Source organism: Schistocerca americana, chromosome 5, assembly GCF_021461395.2.
Source record: "Schistocerca americana isolate TAMUIC-IGC-003095 chromosome 5, iqSchAmer2.1, whole genome shotgun sequence".
Lineage (NCBI taxonomy): Eukaryota > Metazoa > Arthropoda > Insecta > Orthoptera > Acrididae > Schistocerca > Schistocerca americana.
The window spans coordinates 428673617-428698607 of record NC_060123.1 but is presented as its reverse complement, the minus strand read 5'-3'; the positions used below and the strand labels follow the sequence as shown (position 1 = coordinate 428698607).

Genomic DNA, 24991 nt, shown 5'->3' with positions numbered 1-24991 from the left:
AAGGAAAAGGGAGCAAAAAACAATGGTGAGACTGTTCTTACGTCAGCGACAGATAATGCAGAACATTCCTAGTAGCACCCCAGACTTGTTCTCCACGGGAGGGGAAGAAGAATAGCAAGAGGATAGACATGCAGCACGGAAGGGAAAAAATGCTGCAAAGGCTGGGCCCCCATTGTAGCCAAGCACGAACCCGCCAAAGAGTGGTGAGCCCCTGAGGGGATTTCTGGGGAATTTGGTGGCCAGCGGAAGTGTTTAAACTCAGAAGAGTGTTCCGGGAGCCACTCTGTAGCAATTCTGGATGTGTGGGATGTCGCATTGTCATGCTGGAATTGTCCAAGTCCATCGAAATGCAAAATGGACATGGTTGGGTGCAGGTGATCAGACAGGATGCTTACGTATATGTGTCACCTGTCAGAGCCGTATATAGATGTATCATGGTCCCATATCACTCCAACTTCAATACGACCCACATCATTACAGATATTCCACCAGCTTTAACAGTCCCCTGCTGACATGAATGGTCTATGGATTCTTGAGGTTGTCTCCATACCCGTACACGTCCATCCACTCAGTATAATGTGAAATGACACTCGTCCGGCCAGGCAACATGTTTCCAGTCATCAACAGTCCAGTGACAGTGCTGACGTGCTCAGGTGGGGCACAAGGTTTTGTGTTCGGCAGTTATCAGGGGATGATGTTTCGTTGAATGGTTCGCACGCTGAAACTTGTTGATGGCCCAGCATTGAAATCTGCAGCAATTTGCGGAAGGAGTGCACTTCTGTCACGTTGAACGATTCTCTTCAGTCGTCGTTCGTCCCATTCTTGCAGGATCTTTTTCCGGCTGAAACGATGTCGGAGATTTGATGTTTTATCGGATTCCTGATATACACGGTAAACTCGTGAAAAGGTTGTACGGGAAAATCCCCACTTCATCACTACCTCAGAGATGCCGTGTCCCATCGTTCACGCACCGACTATAACGCCACGTTCAAGCTCACTTAAATCTCTAAAACCTAAAATCGTAGCAGCAGTAACCGATCTAACAACTGCGCCAGGCACTTGTCTTATATAGGCGTTGCCGACCGCAGCGCCGTATTCTGCCTGTTTATATATCTCTATATTTGAATACGCATGCTTATACCAGTTTCTTTGGCGCTTCTGGGTATGTACTTAAGTGGTGAGATGGAAGGAATAAATTAACTATCCAATATTTTATTTATTTATTGGTATGGCTAGGGCCCCCGTCGGGCAGACCGTTCGCCGGGTGCCGCTCTTTCAATTTGACGCCACTTCGGCGACCTGCAGTCGATGAGGATGATAGGATGCTGATGAGAACAGCACAACACCCAGTCCCTGGGCGGAGAAAATTCCCCCACCCAGCCGGGAATCGAACCCGGGTCCAGGGGCTTGACAATCCGTCACGCTGACCATTTTTTTTCTTTTTTTATCTCATTTTGTTCGCTTTCGTTCGTTGTATCTGCTCGGGGCGGACGTCGTAAGACATCCGTTGAAGTTCGTTGTTGATCGATTAACTCAGTTTTTTTTTTTTTTATTACAGAGGGCAGCTAACCCTCTGACCGAACACGCTGAGCTACCGTGCCGGCCCATTCAGCTACCGGGGGCGGACAACTATCCAATATGAAATGTTACACACATTGTAGACAAAACAGATACACGATTTATGCATTTAGTATGCGCCACCCATGTTTGTAAAAATCGTGGTCTGTGTTACGACATTTGCTATCTGGGGACGAGAGTTATCATGAAGCGGCAGCACTCCTTGTCACATGATTCCACATCGGTGGTTCTCGACGGACATGCCGCACCGTACACTATCTCCGATGGATGTCTATTAGTGCAGTTCCTGCGGCAACCAAGAACAGAATTTGATAATAAAGTCGCCATAAGAAACATCCTGGCAGATTAAAACTGTGTGCCGGACCGAGACTCGAACTCGGGACCTTTGCCTTTCGCGGGCAAGTGCTCTACCAACTGAGCTACCCAAGCACGACTCACGCCCCGTCCTCACAGCTTCACTTCTGCCAGTACCTCGTCTCCTACCTTCCAAACTTTACAGAAGCTCTTCTGAAAATCTCATTCTGGAAACATCCCCCAGGCTATGGCTAAGGCCGGTATTACACTATCAAATTTCTTTGTCAAAGATTTGATCAAAGATGTGATCAAATATTCCGTCAAATATATTTCACAAAGATCTTTGCCGTAGCGCTAGAAGGGGTATTACACTGTCATCAAATTTTTCGTCAAAGTACAAGATGGCTGACAACAACTTATTAACCGCAGCAGTTGCACGTACCGCAATAGCATTGGGTGCACATGCGGAAAAGAAGTGGGGGAAAAAAGGAACCATACATACGAGGTTGACAGTCTTAAATTCCTGGGATTACAACCTGATAATAAATTCAGTTGGGAGGAGTACACCACAGAACTGCAGAAACGCCTTAACAAATCTGTATTTGCAATTCGAGTGTTAGCAGACAGGCAACATAAAATAAAATGAAAAAGCTTGCATACTTTGCCTACTTTAATTCCATAATGTCATATGGGATAAATATTTTGGGGTAAGTCTTGAAGTCAAACAAAAGTTTTCAGAGTCCAAAAGCGTGTAATACGTATTATTTGTGGAGTAAATTCACGGACGTCCTGCAGAAACCTCTTCAAAGAGTGGTATACTAACTACTGCCTCTCAGTATATTTACTCCTTAATGAAATTTGTCCCAAATAATATATCTCTTTTTCCAGCAAACAGTTCATATATACAATACCAGGAACAAAAAGGATCTGCACAAGGACTTAAAAGCACTTACTTTACGAGTAGTTCAAAAAGGGGTCCACTACTCAGGAACACTCATCTTCAATAATTTGCCAGGAAACATAAAAAATTTAGTTAGAAATAAAGATCAGTTTAAAAGGAGCCTGAAAGACTTACTACTGGCCAACTCCTTCTACTCCATTGGCGAAATTTTTAATAGAAACAAATGATGTATTGTATTTATTCATACTATTAGTATTGTTATTTCAGCTTAAAAAAAAATCGACATGTTCCACATCCACGAGGATCTCCTCAGCACGAATCTATGGAACGAAAAACTAATCTAATCTGGGTGAAGCCGTGGGTTTTACGACGACACGATAAAAGCATTCAACAAAACTTGTTACGTGAGCTTACAGTGGAAGACGTCAAGTCGTACATCAATTACTTAAGAATGGATAAGCATACATTTCTGTATGTGCTCAATGAAGTGTATCCTCATATCATAAAGCACAATATTCACTTAAGAACTGCTACATCTTCAGAAGACAGGCTCACTATAACACTCCGATTCCTTGCTACAGGAGAGGGTTATGTTAGGTTAGGTTAGGTTAGGTCAGGTTAGGTCTACAATCTTCTTAATCTATTTTTGTATTCAGGGTGCGTCACGTTGTAAAGCGCCTCATCAGCTTCAGACATATCTATTAATTTTGTAGTTGTCGGCACACACCAATTGTATTTACTGGCAATGGTTATAAAAACACTACAGACGACAGAACGCTGCAGCGATGCTAGCGCTCCATGTGGTAACACGTCACATTGCAGTGAACAGAAGACAAGCGGTTTCTTTGATCAAATATACAGCGAGGCCCTAGATTTGATCAAATATTGGACGACATTTGACAAAGTCCCTATTACACTATCAAATATCTTTGACAAAGATATTGGACAAAGATATTGGACAAAGAAATTTGATAGTGTAATACCAGCCTAAGCCATGTGTCCGCAATATCCTTCCTTTCAGGAGTGCTAGTTCTGCAAGGTTCGCAGGAGAGCTTCTGTAAAGCTTGGAAGGTAGGAGACGAGGTACTGGCAGAAGTGAAGCTGTGAGGACGGGGCGTGAGTCGTACTTGGGTAGCTCAGTTGGTAGGCCCGCGAAAGGCAAGGGTCCCGAGTTCGAGTCTCGGTCCGGCACACAGTTTTAATCTGCCAGGAAGTTTCATATCAGCGCACACTTCGCTGCAGAGTGAAAATCTCATTCTGTGAAAGTCGCCATAGTTCATGTTTACACATTTACCGCACGCAACTTCGGAAAGACACGAATGCAACATCAATCCCTCGTCCACATGTCGGTGCTTATATATTCGCATCGGAGTCGCGCTATGTTGCACATACGCTGCAGTAATGCCCTTAAACTGTAACTTCTTGATTGCCCCTTATAATAAGCGTTCTTCGTGCTTCCGATAAATGCACGTTGAAGAAGAAGGGTATTCTGGGGCCCCTGATGTTTCGAAGCCGTCCTGGTTGCTTTACGAGCCGCTTTGATTCGCACACATTTGTGTCGACGAGAGCAAATTAAAGAATGGAATTGTGATTACAACTGAAATAGCTGCTCCCACTGTTAACGCCGATGATATTTGACTGACGTGTATATACACGGATATGTGCTTCCTTTCCATACACTGCTACATTGTTGCACGTTCAGAAATAAAACACGTTTTCACATGTTGTTGGACTGTTTACTGTAGACGTTAAGAATGAAATAAGCGTTTCAAAAATGGCTCTGAGCACTATGGGACTTAACATCTATGGTCATCAGTCCCCTAAAACTTAGAACTACTTAAACCTAACTAACCTAAGGACATCACACAACACCCAGCCATCACGAGGCAGAGAAAATCCCTGACCCCGCCGGGAATCGAACCCGGGAACCCGGGCGTGGGAAGCGAGAACGCTACCGCACGACCACGAGATGCGGGCTAAGCGTTTCATTTTCCAGAGAAAGAGACATTAAGTGGTCATCAATCTAGCTTATTGTAGTTTTCCAAAAATTTCAGCAGAGCCTGCAAACTTCCGTGATGCCAGAACTAACATTTTAACTACTTTATAGCATCTCTGTATTTCGCATTTTTCGTCGGTATCAGTGTCCCAACAGAACGAATTATTACTCAAAATTAACGAGTGCAGTTATTGCCATCTAGTCTCTTCCACCCCGCTCATACTTGCATTACGCAAAAAGTATTAATTAACCCAGTACTTGGCCTTCTTTCTACGATTTCGGCTTTATCTCAAAATATTCCGCCTGCAGCGACAGTTCGTGCTAGTAAAGCAGGCATCTCGAATACTGGAACAGCATGCGTGCTTTAGTCTAGGAGCTTGTGGAATCACGCATCCCCACATATCGAGAAAGAGGCGTGCACTTACATGAGTACATTTCCCTGCGTATGAAGAAAATACAGCCGCACGGCGATGTGAAGCAAATACAGCCGCTTGGCGACTAGGCGCGAGGTGAATAGGTGTAATCGCATCTGAACGTGGCTTGTGGAGTATAAGTGTAGATACATGGCGAACCGAACTCCACCGTCAAACTGCTTTCATTGGTGGTAGTACGGATCAAAACAAGAAAAAAAATTCTAGTAAACATAGGATCTTTAACGCATACCTTACATAGAGGAAAACTATTGACAGTCAACATGGATTCAGAAAGCAGCAGTCTTGAGAAACGCAGGTATGTCTTTATTTACTAGAAGTTATGAGTGCCATCGACAAGGTATCTCAAATTCATTCCATATTTCTAAATTTCTAGGAGGCTTTTGACACCGTTCCTCGCTAGCTACTTCTAATACAACTGCGTGCCGGGACCCTAAGGAGTTATCGTTTCAGTTGTGCGACTGGATACGTGATTTCCTGTCATAAAGGTCACAGTGCGTAGTAATTAAAGGAAAGTCATCGAGTAAAACAGAAGTGATATCGTGATATCTGGCGTCCCCCAGGAAGTGTTACACGCCCTCCGCTGTTCCTAATCTACAGTATATTGACAATTTAGGAGACAATCTGAGCAGCCCTCTAAGATTGTTTGAAGATCATTCTGTTATTTACCGTCTAGTTAAGTCATCAGAAGATCAAGCAATTGCAAAATGACATCTTGGGTTGTCGGGTGTTCTGCCGGATATCAGCTGATATCCGGCAGAACACCCGACAACCCAAGATGTCATTAGATCGCCGGGAAAGCCTGAAGAGTTACAATTGCAAAAGATTTACTCAAAATATGTTTATGGTGCTAAATGTGGCAGTTGACTCTAAATAAAGAAAACAAATCACACAAATCTAAAAGCTGCCAAATTAACTAAATAATTGGAGATTACAATTACGAACAACTTAAACTGGAACGATGACATAGATAACGTTGTGGGATAACCTAGCCAAGGACTACGTTTTATTGATAGAACACCTAGAAGATGCAACAGGCCTACTAAAGAGACCGCCTATACTAAGCTTGTCCATCCTCTTCTGGAGTACTGCTGCGCGATATGGGATCTGAACCAGATAGAATTGACTGACGACATCGAAAAAGTTCGAAGCAGGGCAGCTCGTTTTGAATTATCGCGAAATAGGGGAGAGAATGTCATTATCATAATATGTGAGTTGGGGTATCAGTCACTAAATCAAAGGTGTTTCTCGTTGCGGCTATATCTTCTCACGAAATTTCAATTACCTACTTTCTCCGCCGAATGCGAAAATATTTTGTTGTCGCCCACCTACATAGGGGTTAATCTTAATCAACCAGTGCTCGCACGAAAAGATTTGTGTGTTGACTTTTTCTGCGTGCTGTTAGACAGTGGGACGATCGATAAATAGTCCGAATGTCCTATGAACCCTCTGCCAGGCACTTAAGTGTGAACTGCAGATTAGTATATGCAGATGTAGAGCTATGAGAACTTGTTAATCTTCGATACTGTGAAACATCTCTTTCACTGCAAGCTCTTTGCTTTCCATATTTCGAGATAATGTACGATGGATTAAAATGCATACATTGAGACCTTTAGGCTATAGCCCTTAAGGTTAGCATTTCAGAGGCCGTGTTTACCGGATAAAGTTCGTCGGTGGAGTTCTGGTCCAGTCTGCAGATGTGTTTTGTAAACTAGCCATAGTTATCGCAAGTACATTATTTGTTGCCTGCACCATCACTGTCACCGGCAGAGAGAGTTTGGTGCAAACATATTTGAAGAGTCTGCGACGACGACAGGACAGGAGGCCGGCCCCTACGTAGCAACAGCCAACAGCTCCCAAGAGACTTGTTTACAACTTGCCGGCCGGCGCGGCACCGGTCGTCCTTGCGGACTGGCCCAGCTCTGGACGAGCGCCCAGCGCCCTATCGGACCTCCGAGAGCTCACAAGCTCTCTTGTGTCTCTGTTAGCAGAGCTGCAGGGCCGCCGTTTCTACATCTACATCCATACTCCGCAAGCCACCTGACGGTGTGTGGCGGAGGTTACTTCGAGTACCTCTATCGGTTCTTCCTTCTCTTCCAGTCTCGCATTGTTCGTGGAAAGAAAGATTGTCGGTACGCCTCTGTGTGGGCTCTAATCTCTCTGATTTTATCCTCATGGTCTCTTCGCGAGATATACGTAGGAGGGAGCAATTTACTGCTTGACTCCTCGGTGAAGGTATGTTCTCGAAACTTCAACAAAAGCCCTTACCGAGCTACTGAGCGACTCTCCTACAGAGTCTTCCACTGGAGTTTGTCTATCATCTCCGTAACGCTTTCGCGATTACTAAATGATCCTATAACGAAGCGCGCTGCTCTCCGTTGGATCTTCTCTATCTCTTCAATCAACCCTATCTGGTACGGATCCCACAGTGGTGAGCAATATTCAAGCAGTGGGCGAACAAGTGTACTGTAACCTACTTCCTTCGTTTTCGTATTGCATTTCCTTAGGATTCTTCCAATGCCGGCCGGAGTGGCTGAGCGGTTCTAGGCGCTACAGTCTGGAACCGCGCGACCGCTACGATCACAGGTTCGAATCCAGCCTCGGGCATGGATGTGTGTGATGTCCTTAGGTTAGCTAGGTTTAAGTAGTTCTTAGTTCTAGGGGACTGATGACCTCCGATGTTAAGTCCCATAGTGCTCAGAGCCATCTGAACTATCTGATTCTTCCAATGAATCTTACTCTGGCATCTGCTTTACCGACGATCAACTTTATATGATCATTCCCTTTTAGATCACTCATAATGGCTACTCCCAGATAATTTATGGAATTAACTGCTTCCAGTTACTGATCAGCTATATTGTAGCTACATTATAAAGGATCTTTCTTTCTATGTATTCGCAGCACATTACACTTGTCTACATTGAGATTCAATTGCAATTCCCTGCACCATGCGTCAATTCGTTGCAGATCCTCGTGCATTCCAGTACAATTTTCCATTGTTACAACCTCTCGATATACTACAGCATCACCCGCAAAAAGCCTCAGTGAACTTCCGATGTTATCCACAATGTCATTTATGTATATTGTGAATAGCAACGGTCCTACGACACTCCCCTGCGGCACACCTGAAATCACTCTTACTTCGGAAGACTTCTCTCCATTGAGAATGACATGCTGCGTTCTGTTATCTAGGAACTCTTCAATCCAATCACACAATTGGTCTGATAGTCCACGTGCTCTTACTTTGTTCATTAAACGACTGTGGGGAACTGTATCGAACGCCTTGCAAAAGTCAAGAAACACGGCATCTACCTGGGAATCCGTGCCTATGGCCCCCTGAGTCTCGTGGACGAATGGCGCAAGCTGGGTTTCACACGATCGTCTTTTTCGAAACCCATGCTGATTCCTACAGAGTAGATTTCTAGTCTCCAGAAAAGTCATTATACTCGAACATAATACGTGTTCCAAAATTCTACAACTGATCGACGTTAGAAATATAGGTCTATAGTTCTGCACATATGGCCAGCCGGTGTGACCGAGCGGTTCTAGGCGCTTCAATCTGGAACCGCGCGACCGCTACGGTCGCAGGTTCGAATCCTGCCTCGGGCATGGATGTGTGTGATGACCTTAGGTTAGTTAGGTTTAAGTAGTTCTAAGTTCTAGGGGACTGATGACCTCAGATGTTAAGTCCCATAGTGCTCAGAGCCATTTGAACCATTTCTGCACAATTGTTCGACGTCCCTTCTGAAAACGGGGATGACCTGTGCCCTTTTCTAATCCTTTGTTCAAAAGAATTCTCCTGTCGCTACTGTATAAGGACGAACGATGATAGAGAGCCTACATTTTATTTCTTCTTGTAAGTACATTTTCGAGGGTTACACAGTATTATCACAGGTCAAGTAACTATTACTGAATGCTACACTACACTTTAGAGAGACACAGATACATGACATTATTTTTCAACATAGCACCAAGTCTCTGTGAACAACCGACGGATTCTCCTACCAGGCGATAAGTATCCTCCCCTTGGTCGCAGTGTCATTTGAGAACTAAATGATTCAAATGGCTCTGAGCACTATGGGACTTAACTTCTGAGGTCATCAGTCCCCTAGAACTTAGAACGACTTAAACCTAACTAACCTAAGGACATCACACACACCCATGCCCGAGGCAGGATTCGAACCTGCGACCGTAGCAGTCGCGCGGTTCCAGATTGTAGCGCCTAGAACCGCTCGGTCACTCCTGCCGGCTCATTTAAGGACTGCTGTGTGTATGTCCTCGTCGCTGGGAAACCTGCGACTGCTGTGTATAACTGCTCAATTGCCTGGACATTGTCGTCTGTGACCGATGTCGACAGCCTTCCTTCCTCATTAGCATCACCCATGTCGGTGCTGCTTTGGTCAAAGTGATGGCACCATTTCACTACGACTAGATGTGACAGTGCGTTTGGTCCACATACCGCCAGAATTTTACGGTGAATACGCATCCAGTTTAGAGGTTTTGTCCACAAGAATCCATACTGTCCACAAGTATCCATACTGTCCCGCGTACTTCAGCTTTCGAGCATACTTCAGTTGCCGCACCGTTTCACTCCCACACTGCAGTACAAATGTTACCCGCGCCGCAGCAGTACTGACTCCGCAGGAAAACCAGAATATGTACTCTCTTCTGACAATGCGACACTCTCGGTGCTCAGCAGTCTTAGCTTGCGACGACACGTGTAACTTGCTTTGTAGAGTCCACTCTTACATGGGAACTTATCAGGGATACAATACGGGGAACGAAAGGCAATCTGCAGCTTGTACCACGTATAACTAGCTCTAGTTGCAAGTGCCGCAGGACACTAAAGGAAAGAAGTAGTTGAAAAGAGAGGGCGACATCACCGATGTTATTCTGTCTGTGTGCTGAGCAAGCATAAAAGAAAATCAAGAAGAAATTATGAAAATGAATTAAAGTTCCTGGTAAAAAAATAACAACTTTGAGGTTAGCCGATACATTGCAGTGCTGTCATAGGCGGCAAATGACGTGGAAGGTCCGCTGAACGGAGTGTATTTTGTTCCGAGAAGAGGTTAAAAGATTAATCCAGACAAAATAAGGTAATGGAATCGGATGAAATCAGAATTGGTTAGGAAATAAGCTAAAACCAAGCGAGGTGGCGCAGTGGCTAGCACACTGGACTCGCATCCGGGGGATGACGGTTCAAACCCGCATCCGGCCATAATGATTTAGGTTTTCCGTGATTTCCCTACATAAAACTAAACTCCGTCCGAGCAGGCCTCGGTAGGCCCAACGCTACCGACCGGCTGCTGTGTCATCCTGAGCCTACAGGCGTCACTGGATGCGGATATGGAGGAGCACGTGGTCAACACACCGTTCTACCGGCCGTATCTCAGTTTACGAGACCGTAGCCGCCGGCCGTTGTGACCGTGCGGTTCCAGGCGCTTCAGCCCGGAACCGCGCTACTGCTACGGTCGCAGGTTCAAATCCTGCCTCGGGGCCGGCCGGTGTGGCCGTGCGGTTCTAGGCGCTTCAGTCTGGAACCCCGTGACCGCTACGGTCGCAGGTTCGAATCCTGCCTCGGGCATGGATGTGTGTGATGTCCTTAGGTTAGTTAGGTTTAAGCAGTTCTAAGTTCGAGGAGACTGATGAACAAAGAAGTTAAGTCCCATAGTGCTCAGAGCCGTTTGAACCATTTGAGACCGTAGCCGCTACTTCTCAATCAAGTAGTTTCTCAAATGGTTCAAATGGCTGTGAGCACTATGGGACGTAACTTCTGAGGTCATCAGTCCCCTAGAACTAAGAACTACTTAAACCAAACTAACCTAAGGACATCACACACATCCATGCCCGAGGCAAGATTCGAACCTGCGACCGTAGCAGTCGCGGGGTTCCGGACTTAAGCGCCTAGAACCGCACGGCCATCGCGGCAGTGCTACCATTAATGAGCATCAGTTCAGGGGGTGTTTCCAACAGGACAACACTCGCCCACTTACCGCTGTTGTTACTCAACATGCTCTAGAGAGCGTCCACGTGTTGCCTTGCCCTGCTCGATCACGAGATCTGTCTTCAATTGAGCGCATATTGGACATCACCGGACGACAACTCCAGACAGCCCCTGTAGTGACCGGCCAAGTGCAACATGCATAGGACTTCATACACAAACTGACATCCGGCACCTGTACAACACAATGCGTGCACATTTGCGTACTTGAAATCAACATTCTGGTGGTTACACTGATTAATAATATACCTGCGTTGCACACTTACAAAGGCTTATATTGTGCTTACATTAACCTGTGAACTTGCAACGTTAACCACTCAAATATGTTACCTAGACAAATGTATTCCCGAAATTTCTTTATTACTTATTGGTGTTGCGATTTTTTTCCGTCAGTGTATTTAAGTTTTTGGAACTATTTTTCTGAAAGTATTTGTCTGGATTGCAGCGTTGTTCAGAAGTGATATACAGTTCAGACAGATAAAGAAAAGAAGCTTTTGAAATGTGGTTCTACAGGAGAACGCTACAGATTAGATGGATAGATCGGATAACTAAAGAAGAGAGACTGGATAAAGTAGGAAAGAACTTGACTAAAAGAAGGGCTTGGTTGATAGGAGCTGTTCTGTGCTATCAACGAATTGCCAATTTGGCAATGGAGGGGAACATGAGGGATAAAAATTGCAGGGGGAAATCAAGGTCTGACTACAGTAGGCTCGTTACAACGGATGTAGTTACACAGAGATAATGAGGCTAGCACAAGACGGACTAGCGTAGGGAGCTTCAGCAAAGCAGCATTCGGACTGGAGACCACAACAACAACAAAAACAACAACATTCGGAGTGTCGGAAAGAACGTTTTTTACATCGATTTCAAAGTCAGATACGAGTATGAGGTAAGCAATAAAATACAAAAAACAAAACTGCTAGTGGCTTTAAGTTACACTCCTGGAAATGGAAAAAAGAACACATTGACACCGGTGTGTCAGACCCACCATACTTGCTCCGGACACTGCGAGAGGGCTGTACAAGCAATGATCACACGCACGGCACAGCGGACACACCAGGAACCGCTGTGTTGGCCGTCGAATGGCGCTAGCTGCGCAGCATTTGTGCACCGCCGCCGTCAGTGTCAGCCAGTTTGCCGTGGCATACGGAGCTCCATCGCTGTCTTTAACACTGGTAGCATGCCGCGACAGCGTGGACGTGAACCGTATGTGCAGTTGACGGACTTTGAGCGAGGGCGTATAGTGGGCATGCGGGAGGCCGGGTGGACGTACCGCCGAATTGCTCAACACGTGGGGCGTGAGGTCTCCACAGTACATCGATGTTGTCGCCAGTGGTCGGCGGAAGGTGCACGTGCCCGTCGACCTGGGACCGGACCGCAGCGACGCACGGATGCACGCCAAGACCGTAGGATCCTACGCAGTGCCGTAGGGGACCGCACCGCCACTTCCCAGCAAATTAGGGACACTGTTGCTCCTGGGGTATCGGCGAGGACCATTCGCAACCGTCTCCATGAAGCTGGGCTACGGTCCCGCACACCGTTAGGCCGTCTTCCGCTCACGCCCCAACATCGTGCAGCCCGCCTCCAGTGGTGTCGCGACAGGCGTGAATGGAGGGACGAATGGAGACGTGTCGTCTTCAGCGATGGGATTCGCTTCTGCCTTGGTGCCAATGATGGTCGTATGCGTGTTTGGCGCCGTGCAGGTGAGCGCCACAATCAGGACTGCATACGACTGAGGCACACAGGGCCAACACCCGGCATCATGGTGTGGGGAGCGATCTCCTACACTGGCCGTACACCACTGGTGATCGTCGAGGGGACACTGAATAGTGCACGGTACATCCAAACCGTCATCGAACCCATCGTTCTACCATTCCTAGACCGGCAAGGGAACTTGCTGTTCCAACAGGGCAATGCACGTCCGCATGTATCCCGTGCCACCCAACGTGCTCTAGAAGGTGTAAGTCAACTACCCTGGCCAGCAAGATCTCCGGATCTGTCCCCCATTGAGCATGTTTGGGACTGGATGAAGCGTCGTCTCACGCGGTCTGCACGTCCAGCACGAACGCTGGTCCAACTGAGGCGCCAGGTGGAAATGGCATGGCAAGCCGTTCGACAGGACTACATCCAGCATCTCTACGATCGTCTCCATGGGAGAATAGCAGCCTGCATTGCTGCGAAAGGTGGATATACACTGTACTAGTGCCGACATTGTGCATGCTCCGTTGCCTGTGTCTATGTGCCTGTGGTTCTGTCAGTGTGATCATGTGATGTATCTGACCCCAGGAATGTGTGAATAAAGTTTCCCCTTCCTGGGACAATGAATTCACGGTGTTCTTATTTCAATTTCCAGGAGTGTATTTAGTCACAGGTGAATCGAAAGTCAAAAATCAAATGGCTCTGAGCACTATGGGACTTAACATCTCAAGTCATCAGTCCCCTAGAACTTAGAACTACTTAAACCTAACTAACCCAAGGACATCACACACATCCATGCCCGAGGCAGGATTCGAACCCGCGACCGTAGCGTTCGCGCGGTTCCAGACTGAAGCGTCTAGAACCGCTCAGTCATACCGGCCGGCCAATCGAAAGTCGGCGTTTGTCTGTAACGTGAGGGCAACCCCAGGGACTTCGTTCACATGGGTCGTGTTCCACGAAAGCACCCTTCACCCTTCACACTAGTGGCTCACGCCCTGTGAGAAAGCCACGTAGAACCCGCTGTTAACGCTCAAATAATTTGTCAGCCTTCACTAATACGTCAATTATCTGCAGAGTGAGGCTTTGTTTGACGTGTTTATCATAAAGAGACTATCTGACGTGTTTAAGAGAAATTTTCACTGACGGCCGATTTGACAAACCAGGGATGTTTAGCGAGATACAGTTTTTATTATGATTTACTTTGCTGTATCGTGAGTTTTCACAATTGTAGAAACTACGAACAAGGATAAAAACAAAAGCGCAGTGGCCATAAATAAAATGATAGAGGTGTTAAGTCTTTCCCAGACGTATTTTAAGCAGGAGGAGATTAAGAAGAAAAATTAGTGTTGTTCGCATAACATACAAGCGGGAAAACAATAAAATAAAAGAATCGAAACTCTCCAGTTCTTACACAGACGATGTATATCTTAGTACTTTGTGGTGTTTTAATGAACTTTCATCAGAGGACCACGTAGAAGAAAATAGATTTTCGCATAACTATATCTTCTTTTTCAACGTGTGAAGTAAGTCTAACAAGTTATTAATTGTTAGGCTGTCCATTCAGAGAAGGATGATGTACTCGTAGTAACCAGGTTCTGAGTGTAATATTTATTTCCTCCGAAAGATTTTCATGGGTTTATTTAGCTCTCAGTTTCAGCCTTTCTTTGAACCAGTGTCCTCCTCCTCCTCTTCCTCCTTCTTCTTATTCTTCTTTTTTACACCGTGCTAAAGTCAATGTAAGAAATTCTTTGCCTGCTTTGGTAGGCATTTCAACGAGTATCAGGTGCTTCAAAAGTGAGATTAAATTTTACGAACTTTGTTGCGACGTCTGTGTGTTTGCTTGACAGACCCTGTGGATAGGAAGCAGAGAATTTAACAAGCAAGTTTGACCGTCGTCGGGGGAAGAAGATCAATGGTACGGCACCTAACTGCGGATCGTGAAAATTTTGTCCTGCGTGTTTTGACGCTTTAAATGTTTCACTTTGTGCAAAGGTGTATTCTGGAAACAGCCCCCTAGGTTGTGGTTACGCCATTTCTCTGCAGTATCCTTTCCTTCAGGAGTGCTAGTCTCGCAATATTTACAGTAGAACTTGTAGGAAGTTTGGAAGGTAGGAAAGAAGTACTGGTAGTCGGTAAGAGCATCGCCCGCGAAAGGCAGGATTCCGAGTTCGAATCTCGAGCCAACACCGTCTGCCACGTACTTTCATAACATCGCACGCTACCTGGAGTGGAAGAGTGAAAGATTGATTCCAAGTAAATATTTTGTGTCTCGTGTTTGTAGGATGTAGATGAAGAAGCAACTCAGTGTTTGACAAGAAGGGAGTGAGAGAAATCGCAACAAATTCACTCTCAGGCTGGATGGGGTGGAGATTTACTCGCAGTCTGGCTCACCTCCAAGTCTCGTAAACTAGCGTTCTGTCTTATACAACAATATCACCCGCCAGACCTTTCCTGCAAGAGGTAAGAGACAGCCCTTCCAACCCGCGTCACAACTTCTGAGGAGACTGTAAACAGGAGTGCGGGGACTCGTTTGACCTTCGCTTGCATCACCGGCCCGCTTATCACATGTTTACATTCGTACCTACATTTGCATCAGTACCTGCAAATCATGGTGCGCAGCACAGCAAAAGGTACGTTCTTCTTCTACTGATCGCATCAAAAACTACTGTATCACATACACGCTGGTCTTAAAACTAACATTCTATTGTCTTTTAAGACACATTTGTGTCCAAACTTTGAAGGTAATCGCTAAAAGAAGAAAATGGAACAACTGTTAGTGATCTGTATTAATGATGTACTAGATAACATAGACAGCTCCGTGAGGTTGCTCGGGAAAGTTGCTGTTTTAAATAGGAAAATCACAAGACCGGAAAATTGTAGGAAAATTCAGAAAGACCTGTACAGGATGGAAGCTTGGCGCAGGGAGTAACGGTTGAGGATCAAAGGCAAACTAATGTAATGTACTGCGCATAAAAAGATGGAAGGACGAAGTATTGTTCGATTACAATCTTATCACATCTGGTGACATATTACTCATCGGTGCCAGATTACCCACTTGGGCTCTTTGGTGTCCGCACTCCCTCTCCCATATGGAACCGCCGGGAGCTGATCTAGGTCACCCAGGGAAATCACCCATGCAATTGTGTCATGTGAAATAAAAATGGCGATAACCCCCTTACCCTCCAGTCCCCTCAGGGCCAATGAGGATGAAGCACCCCCTCCACACCATCTTTTATAACTGGGATACTTGAGTGGGAGGGATTTTTTCTGCAGCTAAGCAGCATAGGCAGAGAATCAGGCTGTGTCTATTTGTTAATGACAAATTACGTTAAGTCACATCACTAGAGTTCGATATGTTAATATCAACTTAATATCAAATCATCGAGGTACCAGCAGAGACCATGCCCAGGCAGACATGTAAGTATTCTCATTTTTATATTTTTGCATATTTTTCGTATTTTTCCCAATTTTATGTATTTTGACCCATTTTCTTATCCCACAATTTTACTCATTTTCCCCAATCAATCAATTAGACAAGATTCACCCCCCCCCCCCCCCCCGACATCATGATGCTCGGAGACAATTACAATACAGTACTTTCCCAAATAAGGCACTGTTATGAAGCACATCTTCCCAACTTCATCTTTTATAACTGAGTGTACACCATAGGGATGGGTTGTAGGCTTAGTCTATTTGCTAGTACCAAATTACATCACTTGAGCTCTATTTTTTATAACAAATTAAAATTTGGTCATTAGAGGCGTCAGCATACACCACATCCAGACAGATATATGATTAATCTCATTTTTTCATATATTCCACAATTTTACCCAGTTACGTGAGTTGTGTATCAACGTCAAAATCGCATCGAGACGTCGTTTCGCAACGTCACCTGGTATCGACATCGTGATACTCTCAACCAAATGCAAAGCAGCGTGATCCCCATTTTTGTAGAGTTCCGAAGCTGTCATTCCATTACTAGCGTGAGTGATGTCACAGTGTTAAAAACGAACGCATTGGTAGAAATTACGTCGTCATAGCAAATTCTATGAACACTACCGATTTCTAACCAAAGATATTGTATGCATAAGAAATACCACACCACGACGGATAAACCCCTACCAATCCACCGTTACATTACTAGATTGTGTGATATTATAGTAAAATTCTGCTGCCTCCGATGAAAGATACTTATGGTATGTGTTGTACAGTACTACAAAATACACCTCTAGAGAGGTGGGCAGTATCTACAACCACCTCAGCGAAAAGCATGTCGCCTGCAGTATAGGCCACCCCTCTGACTCCGACAGGTGGGTGTAGGGCCTATATGTACAGTGGAAGTGGAAGATTGGGGAATGTAAACCTTCCCTAGCGGATGTACATCATTACTAAAACGATCAGGGATAGCGTACCAGAAACTGAAAACAACATATCCACTAGTGAAGGTGAACCATCACTGTATTCGGCTAAGGAAAGTGTACAGTAGCATATTATACGCTGGTGAAGGTGTACCATCGCTGCTCCCAGGTTATTAACGGTGCAACCAACAATGCTACCACGCATCAGCATGATTCTAATTGTCGTCAGCTCTTTATTGTTACGTTATACAGCAGTGCAGTTATGGTTGACAGTAATGCAGTTACGGTTCACAATAGTGCAGTTATGGTTGAATCAGTGAAGTTTTACGAACATCAAAGTGGAACGGGGAAATCTCAGTTATAATTCTGTCTTCATGGACAGAGGGAGATACGAATCACTTATCAGCAAAGCTAAATCACTAAAATTTCGACGAAAGAGGGACGGCAACGACTACAAGTTTTTGAAGAGATGTGAAGTGCTGGAAGTGAATGGAGCAACGAAATTAATACAACCTGTAACTGAAACAGGTAAGATTAAATAGTATGTTTATGATGAAGAATTGTATGATATTCTGCATGATGCTCACGTAATGACTGGCCACGGTGGACGCGACCGAATGATGAAATGCTTTAAGTCAAACTTCTGCAATATAACATACAGAGATGTCCAAATTTATCTTAGTTTGTGTGAGCCTTGTTTACAAAAGCAAAAAGGCTCAAATGGCTCTGAGCACTATTGGACTTAACTTCTCAGGTCATCAGTCCCCTAGAACTTAGAACTACTTAAACCTAACTAACCTAAGAACGACACACACATACATGCCCGAGGCAGGATTCGAACCTGCAACCATAGCTGTCGCGTGGTTCTAATTGTAGCGCCTAGAACCGCTCGGCCACCACGGCCGGCAAAAGAAAAAAGGAATAGTAGTGAAGCAAATGCTGTTCAAGGAGATAAATTTCAGATGTCAAGTTGATCTCATACGATAGGCCACTGCAGTTACAACTACAACATTTTGTTTCAGGTCCCAGTTCAGTCCTCGCCCTCTAAGAATAATCTCAGAGGAGGAAGTTCCAGCAGAGAAAACTGTTGCCCTGAGGACAGTTGCGACATCTCAGTCGATGGGAAGCGGCCAGGGATTCTTCAAATCCAAATTCCGGCAAAAATGTCAGACTCTGAGATGCTTTTGGAAAAACAAAAATGTGTTGTGAAACAAAGTGATATGCTGCACGTCCTTGCTGCAATAAATGAATTTTACCTAATACGACTGTTTTCAAACTACAAGTGATAAATGCAACTTTCGAAGTACGACTGTTTTGTTATTACAAAATGGTTCAAATGGCTCTGAGCACTATGGGACTTAACTTCTGAGGTCATCAGTCCCCTAGGACTTAGAACTAGTTAAACCTAACCAACCTAAGGACATCACACACATCCATGCCCGAGGCACAATTCGAACCTGCGACCGTAGCGGTCGCGCGGTTCCACACTAGCGCCTAGAACAGCTCGGTCACCTCGGCCGGCGACGCCTTTGCAGATAAACGTTGCAAACAGTCTTAGCACCAGGCACTCACCTCCCCTCCACCTTTCTCTCTACACCAATCACAAACAAGCTCACTCTTATCCCTCCCCAACCACCATCATTTTAAAACCTGCGTGAGTGACTCCATTTTCAGCTAGGTAGCACTCCCAGGTTGGATAAAGATGCGTAATTACGATGTAGAAACAAAATAAACCCTGCAATATTATTGGTACATGCGACATTGCTGTTTCGTATATTAACCACAGAAAAATCCGAGTATAGTCATTGCTGTTAACGTGATTTCGACTGGTCCACAAAATTCCAAGGGCGCACGCTGCACAGCCAGCACACTGCAGTATTTAGAAAATTACCCCTACAAAAATGTATCTGTGCATTAATAAGCAGGGATGATGTAACTAACACCTCCCCCGCCCCCCCTCCACTACACGTGAACCATACGCGTTATATCGGGGAAAATCTAGCGACAAAATACTATCCTGGAATCACGTCAACAATAGGCTAGATCTGCCCGAGTTCACAGACAGAATATAAAGGCATGTAACTCAGGCAATCGTACTGTGTGATGTCACTACACGACGCGTAAATAGATGCTGAAATAGGCCGAAGTATATACGTCCGCGCCACACACAAACGAGACTGAGCGAAGACCACAATACAGCAAAAGTACACTCATCCCACACACAAAGTCACAGACTCACTGAGGTCGCGATACCTGTCCCGCTATGCTATACAATAAAAAATGCGACCTTACCAATAGAACACCGTCTGAAACTTCCTGACAGATTAAAACTGTATACCGGACAGAGACTCGAACTCGGGACCTTTGCCTTTCGCGGGCAAGTGCTCTACCAATGCGTTTTTTTTTTTTTTTTTTTTGTTTTTTTTTTTTTTTTTTTTTAAAGGAGGGCGGGGAGGGCAGATTGATCAGGGATCGTAACCCGAGGCCTGGCCACAGTGTCCCCGTCGCCCGTCAAGGTATCAGGGATGGTAAGGTGAAATCTTTTGTGGGAATTTGTTTTTATTTATTTATATATTTTTATTTACTGATTTTAATATATTCGTAATTTGGATTTACTTTATACCACAACAAAAATAAATGTACGTAGCACCACATGGTGCTCTGCGTAAACAAAACAATATATCGGCACGTTCCTACACCGAGGTAACATATATGGGGAAAACGAAAAAAAAGTTTTGCCTACATGATGCAAAAGGGTGTGTCGCTACTCTCCTTACGCTTCATCATCCAGGTAGGTTTTCACATATGTCGTATATTCCACCCAGAATCGGACGTAGTCTTGTCAGCTCAGTCAATGGGTGTCTTCTCGTACCTGTTGATGATCTAGCTGCGTGGAGGGTCGCGTAGGTCGCTTCCTAAGTAATTAGAGAAATACTGTCCGTATTTTGGGTTCCGTACGATCTTGCAATTACGTTCTTGTAGGTAGTTCCAAAAGTCGAACACATCTTTAGGTCCATCGTGAAATAAGTAGTGTACCGCATGCCCACGGACCAAGTCACTGCGTTGGTTTTGGTGCGCGGGAATTACTGTTGATCTGGAAATAGTAGAACCGAGGTGTAATGTGTTGCGGAGTCACTCGTAGAAAATACGACAAAATCTGTCGCGCCAAGCGCCATACGTCTTCTGACGCGCCACATGTGAGACGGTGTTTATACGTGTCTGGCATTCCACAATCTACACAGAGGCGATTCCGCCAAATTTATCTTGTGAAGGCGTGATCGGGTGATCTGTTTACCGTTGACTGTGATGTACCATGTGGATCGGACGTCTGTATCCAGTTTAATGGCGTGTATCGTCCGTAATCAACTGAGCAACCCAAGCACGACTCACGCCCCGTGCTCACAGCTTTAATTCCGCCAGTACCTCGTCTCCTACCTTCCAAACCTCGCAGAAGCTCTCCTGCATACCTTGCATGCATGTCTCCGCAATATCCTTTCTTGCAGGAGTGCTAGTTCAGTAAGGTATGCAGGAGAGCTGCTGCGAAGTTTGGAGGGTAGGAGACGAGGTACTGGCGGAATTAAAGCTGTGAGGACGGGGCATGAGTCGTGCTTGGGTAGCTCAGTTGGTAGAGCACTTGCCCACGAAAGGCAAAGGTCCCGAGTTCGAGTCTTGGTCTGGCACACAGTTTTAATTTGTCAGGAAGTCTCATATCAGCGCACACTCCGCTGCAGAGTGAAAATCTCATTCTGAGAACACCGTCTGTCAATAAGCTTATTCTCCAAAGATCAATTAACCTACCACCAGCGTGATTCAAATTGCGAACAACACAGGAACAATGACTGTTGGGGAAAAAGGATACACGTACCTAATAACTGCACAATCATCGCCATATTTTTGGAGAGATACTGTGCGTCTCAGTCGCTTCTACCATCACAGGACCACGGGCTGTGACTCTTGCGGAAGCCAGATCTGGAATAAAAGCTGACAGCAACGTCCATCACCCTCCCGCTAGTCCCAAAGGAAGAGACATCTCGCTGGCTCCAAGAAGCCGCGGGAAAGTCATTCAAAGCAAACTAACAAATGGGGCGGAATCACCGATCTGTGGGTCGGCCAAGTTCAGGGTCTGTCGCTTCTGACATACGAGAAGGCTGTAGACAGGATATAATTAAATCTTTTTATCGTTCTTTTCTAAGATAGTAAATGTGACAAATCATTTGGGAAATGCCTGTAATCCCTGCATTTGATGTTTTCCTCTTATAGCACTTTGCTGTGTAATTTGTTTAGGGGCCACACGTTTAAGATAGAGTGTGCGATAAGCACATCCCACATATATTAATCCAACATGGTATGGGTCTGAGGCTGACGGACAAATCCCGTAATGTGGTTTTATAAGCCTAGTGGCCACACTTTGTAGCAGTGAATCTTTTGTCGCTGTAACACACCCCTTACGAAGTAGGAGACTTCTCTCAAAGCCAATAACGTATTGCTAGACTTGTAACCAAGAGAGACACTTCAAAACACTATTGCATTTTCTATTGAGAGTCCTACAACTTTTATTAGCTGCTGTAGTCTAAGCGACTGGCTTGTGAACATTCGTCCGAGATGGGTCCAGGTTCAGATACCTCTGAGGGATGGGTTTTGTGGTTGTCTAAAGGCAGTAGATCTTTCTCTTGTTTCCGTTCGTCGTCAGTAGCGACTGCTGTAGTTTTGAGGTGGGTAGATGCATTCTATTTACTTTCGTCAAATTAAATAAAGGCTTATTAAGTAACTCATTAGATAAATTCGCAATTGCGAATAATGACTACCATCAGCTGTATAATGGAATGACAACAATCAAAATTTGTGCCGGACCGGGACACGAATTTCCCTCTTAGCTCGAGTGGTCGCCTTACCATTTGGCTATCAGTGCACGACTCACGGCCAGACCCAAACTTCCATACGTCGTCAACCATAATTTTCATTGTCGCCATTCCATTCTACAGCTGATGGTAGCCACTATTCGCAACTGCGAATTCATCTGATGTGTTTCGTAACGGTTGTGGTCGCCGCAGTGCATCGTCGTCAGAGTAACGCACGCACTGCAATATCGTATAAGTAACTGTTCTGTATGCTTTTGGCAACAATTCGGTGTTTTAATTTCTCATTTGCTCAATTTTTTTCCCCCTTTCATTTGAAATTAATTTTTCCACCTTAAGTGGTAGAAACGGCCCTGATGGTCCTCAGACGCGTTCTCATCGGTCGTGGCCCGCTGGCGACATTCAGAATATTAACACTTCCTGCGCGATCCGGTTGAGCCATGCTTCACTTACTCCGTTAAACGTATGAGACGTCTTCCGCCTGTTTTTATCAAGCGTTACTGCACAAGTTATTTTTCGTTAGAGAAAGAAGTTCCTTCAAATTTCACAATCGATGGGGAAAAAATTGTAAGGGCTGTAGTGATACAAGCAAAGTTTTATTCTCAGATATGTTTACAAAATAGGCATTTCTTAGTTTCAGCATTTTTATAGTTTTGTAGCAATAGGGAGTTAAAAAGCCACGTCTTCTCACCTCCTTCAATTATCATCTCAGTTAAAACGGTGAAATCGAAAAGAAAACATCTCAGAGAAAGTCACACAGATGAATTTTTTAAAAAGTTGGCAGAGTCAGATTTGGTGATCCAAGGAAAAGTCCTTCATGATGCAGTTCCACTTAGCCTCGGTTTCTTAAACGATGTTTTAATTCCAAGAGTTCCTTGTCAATGGAAGCAGAACCAATGAGAAAATGGAATTATCTTAATAAGATCCCACACTACCACATGCGAAAAAGTCATACTTTTAAATAAGTTATTTTCTTCAAAAACTGATTGAGAAACATTGCGCAACAAAAAAAAAAAAAAAAGAAAAAGAAAATAATAAAATAAAAAAGCAGCCGCTTTCTTTTCTCACAAGGAAAGTAAAGCTTTTGATGAAAAAATAATTTCAAAAAACGATCTGGCATAGTCTTGTATACATTCAAGTGTTTTTGTAGTGAGAAAATCGGAAAAGCAATGTTCTCCGCCCTCAAGCAGCCGCGCACGTCTCGGGCCGGCACCCAAAGCGAATGGGATCACTCGTGCGCACGTGTTGACACAGAGGCATGCGACTACACGCGTGCCTCTACTTGCATATGGGGCAAGCACAGGCGCAAGACGCACAGGTGTAAGGTACCTTAACCAAACTGACAAGCGAATTTGATAAATCGTGAAGAAACTAAATAGCAAGACCTGCGGGGATCAAAAGCGTCGTCGCCGTAAATGCGAGGCCACTAAACAAGTGCGGCACATCACTCTGTTTCATAACATGCTGTTCCTATATTCAACTGACAGCAGAAAAATTTTGTGAGATTTACATCTTAAAGTAGTGAAAAACGTTTCCTCCTTAACTTGGAGAGGAGTCATTTTATATTTAAATTACGCGCCACGCAACGAACAACGGTTGTCCTTTAAGTACAAAGATTCTTTATTGCTATAAAATGTAAGCGTTCCATCCACAGGCGTCCGCGAGGAGGAAAGTGGTGGTGGTGGTGGTGGTGGTGGTCGTCGGAGGAAGGGAGGGGGGGGGGGCTGCCCACCCCCATCCCTCTCTGGTATCTGGTGTACAAAATTCATTCTCACACATCACGGATAATCAATCATCCATTCTCTTGGATATAGTGAGTTTGCGTTATCTGTGGCATGACACGTCTTGAAACTGATTAACTCACTCACATAAAACATAGAGCCTTACCCCCATTTCCCTCTCACCCTTGATAAATTTCTGCGGACGCCCATGGTTCCCGCAGAGACTGTAGATAGCCTTTGCTACAAAATTGGCATTTATTACGAAAACAGCAAACGAAAACCCTAACCTCAGAAATCAGTACGCTAGTCAGAAATTACCATATTTAATTTTGACATTCAAATTTTCGATGGAATAATCCATTGTACGACACATCTCATCCGAAAACCCCTTTTCAGACTACTCTTCTTTCGTTTAGCAAATATCTTACAGCAATAAATGTACAAAAATACGCCCAAAACCACATTTTTAGTGAGCATAAAACGTGAGTCGCTGAAGTGAGGACATACAACTTGCGTCTGGCTCAAATCAGTCGCTTTCGTAGTGGCGACAGTGAGATCAGTAGCGTAGCCCGAGGGCTAGCCTAGCCTGAAATGTGGTGATTTGGTTGTGAATTGGCGAAGCCAACGAATGTGAATATCAAATAAAAGTTTGGTGGCATATTAAGCTGTATTTTTTAAGGATGCGGTGGATGCAGATGACCAGAACGCCGTTTTCTCATTATGGCCAGTCGTCCATAAAACTGAGACAATGATACCGTCTTTGATGTATGAAACATGAGCCAACATTGTAGAAATTTCACCGGACTTTCATCACATATCGATTCTCCATCCTCGGGATGTAATATTTTATTATTTTAGTTACGCCAACAAAATATAGCAGGTCGCTATTTAACTATTCATTTGGTATAGTGTACAGGCAATTATTAAAGCACGAAGGCTATACCATTTACAAATTACACTAAAAAAATTCTGATGGATACAGCCCGTTGCTCAGCTCTAAGTAGAGATGAAGACTATTCTACGTTGCACAAACGGTCTCCCATAGTATTTAAAAATGTGTGTGAATTCCTGGGGGCCAAACTGCTGAGGTCATCGGTCCTTAGACTTACACACTACTTAACTAACTTCTGCCAAGAACAACACACCCACCCTTGCCC

General features: G+C 44.8%; 1 protein-coding gene across 1 annotated transcript in view; it reads right to left on the bottom strand.

Moving 5' to 3' along the window:
- Window positions 1-24991, bottom strand: part of LOC124616021 (fumarylacetoacetase) — a 62891-nt gene that overhangs the window by 37447 nt on the left and 453 nt on the right. The window lies entirely within an intron of this gene.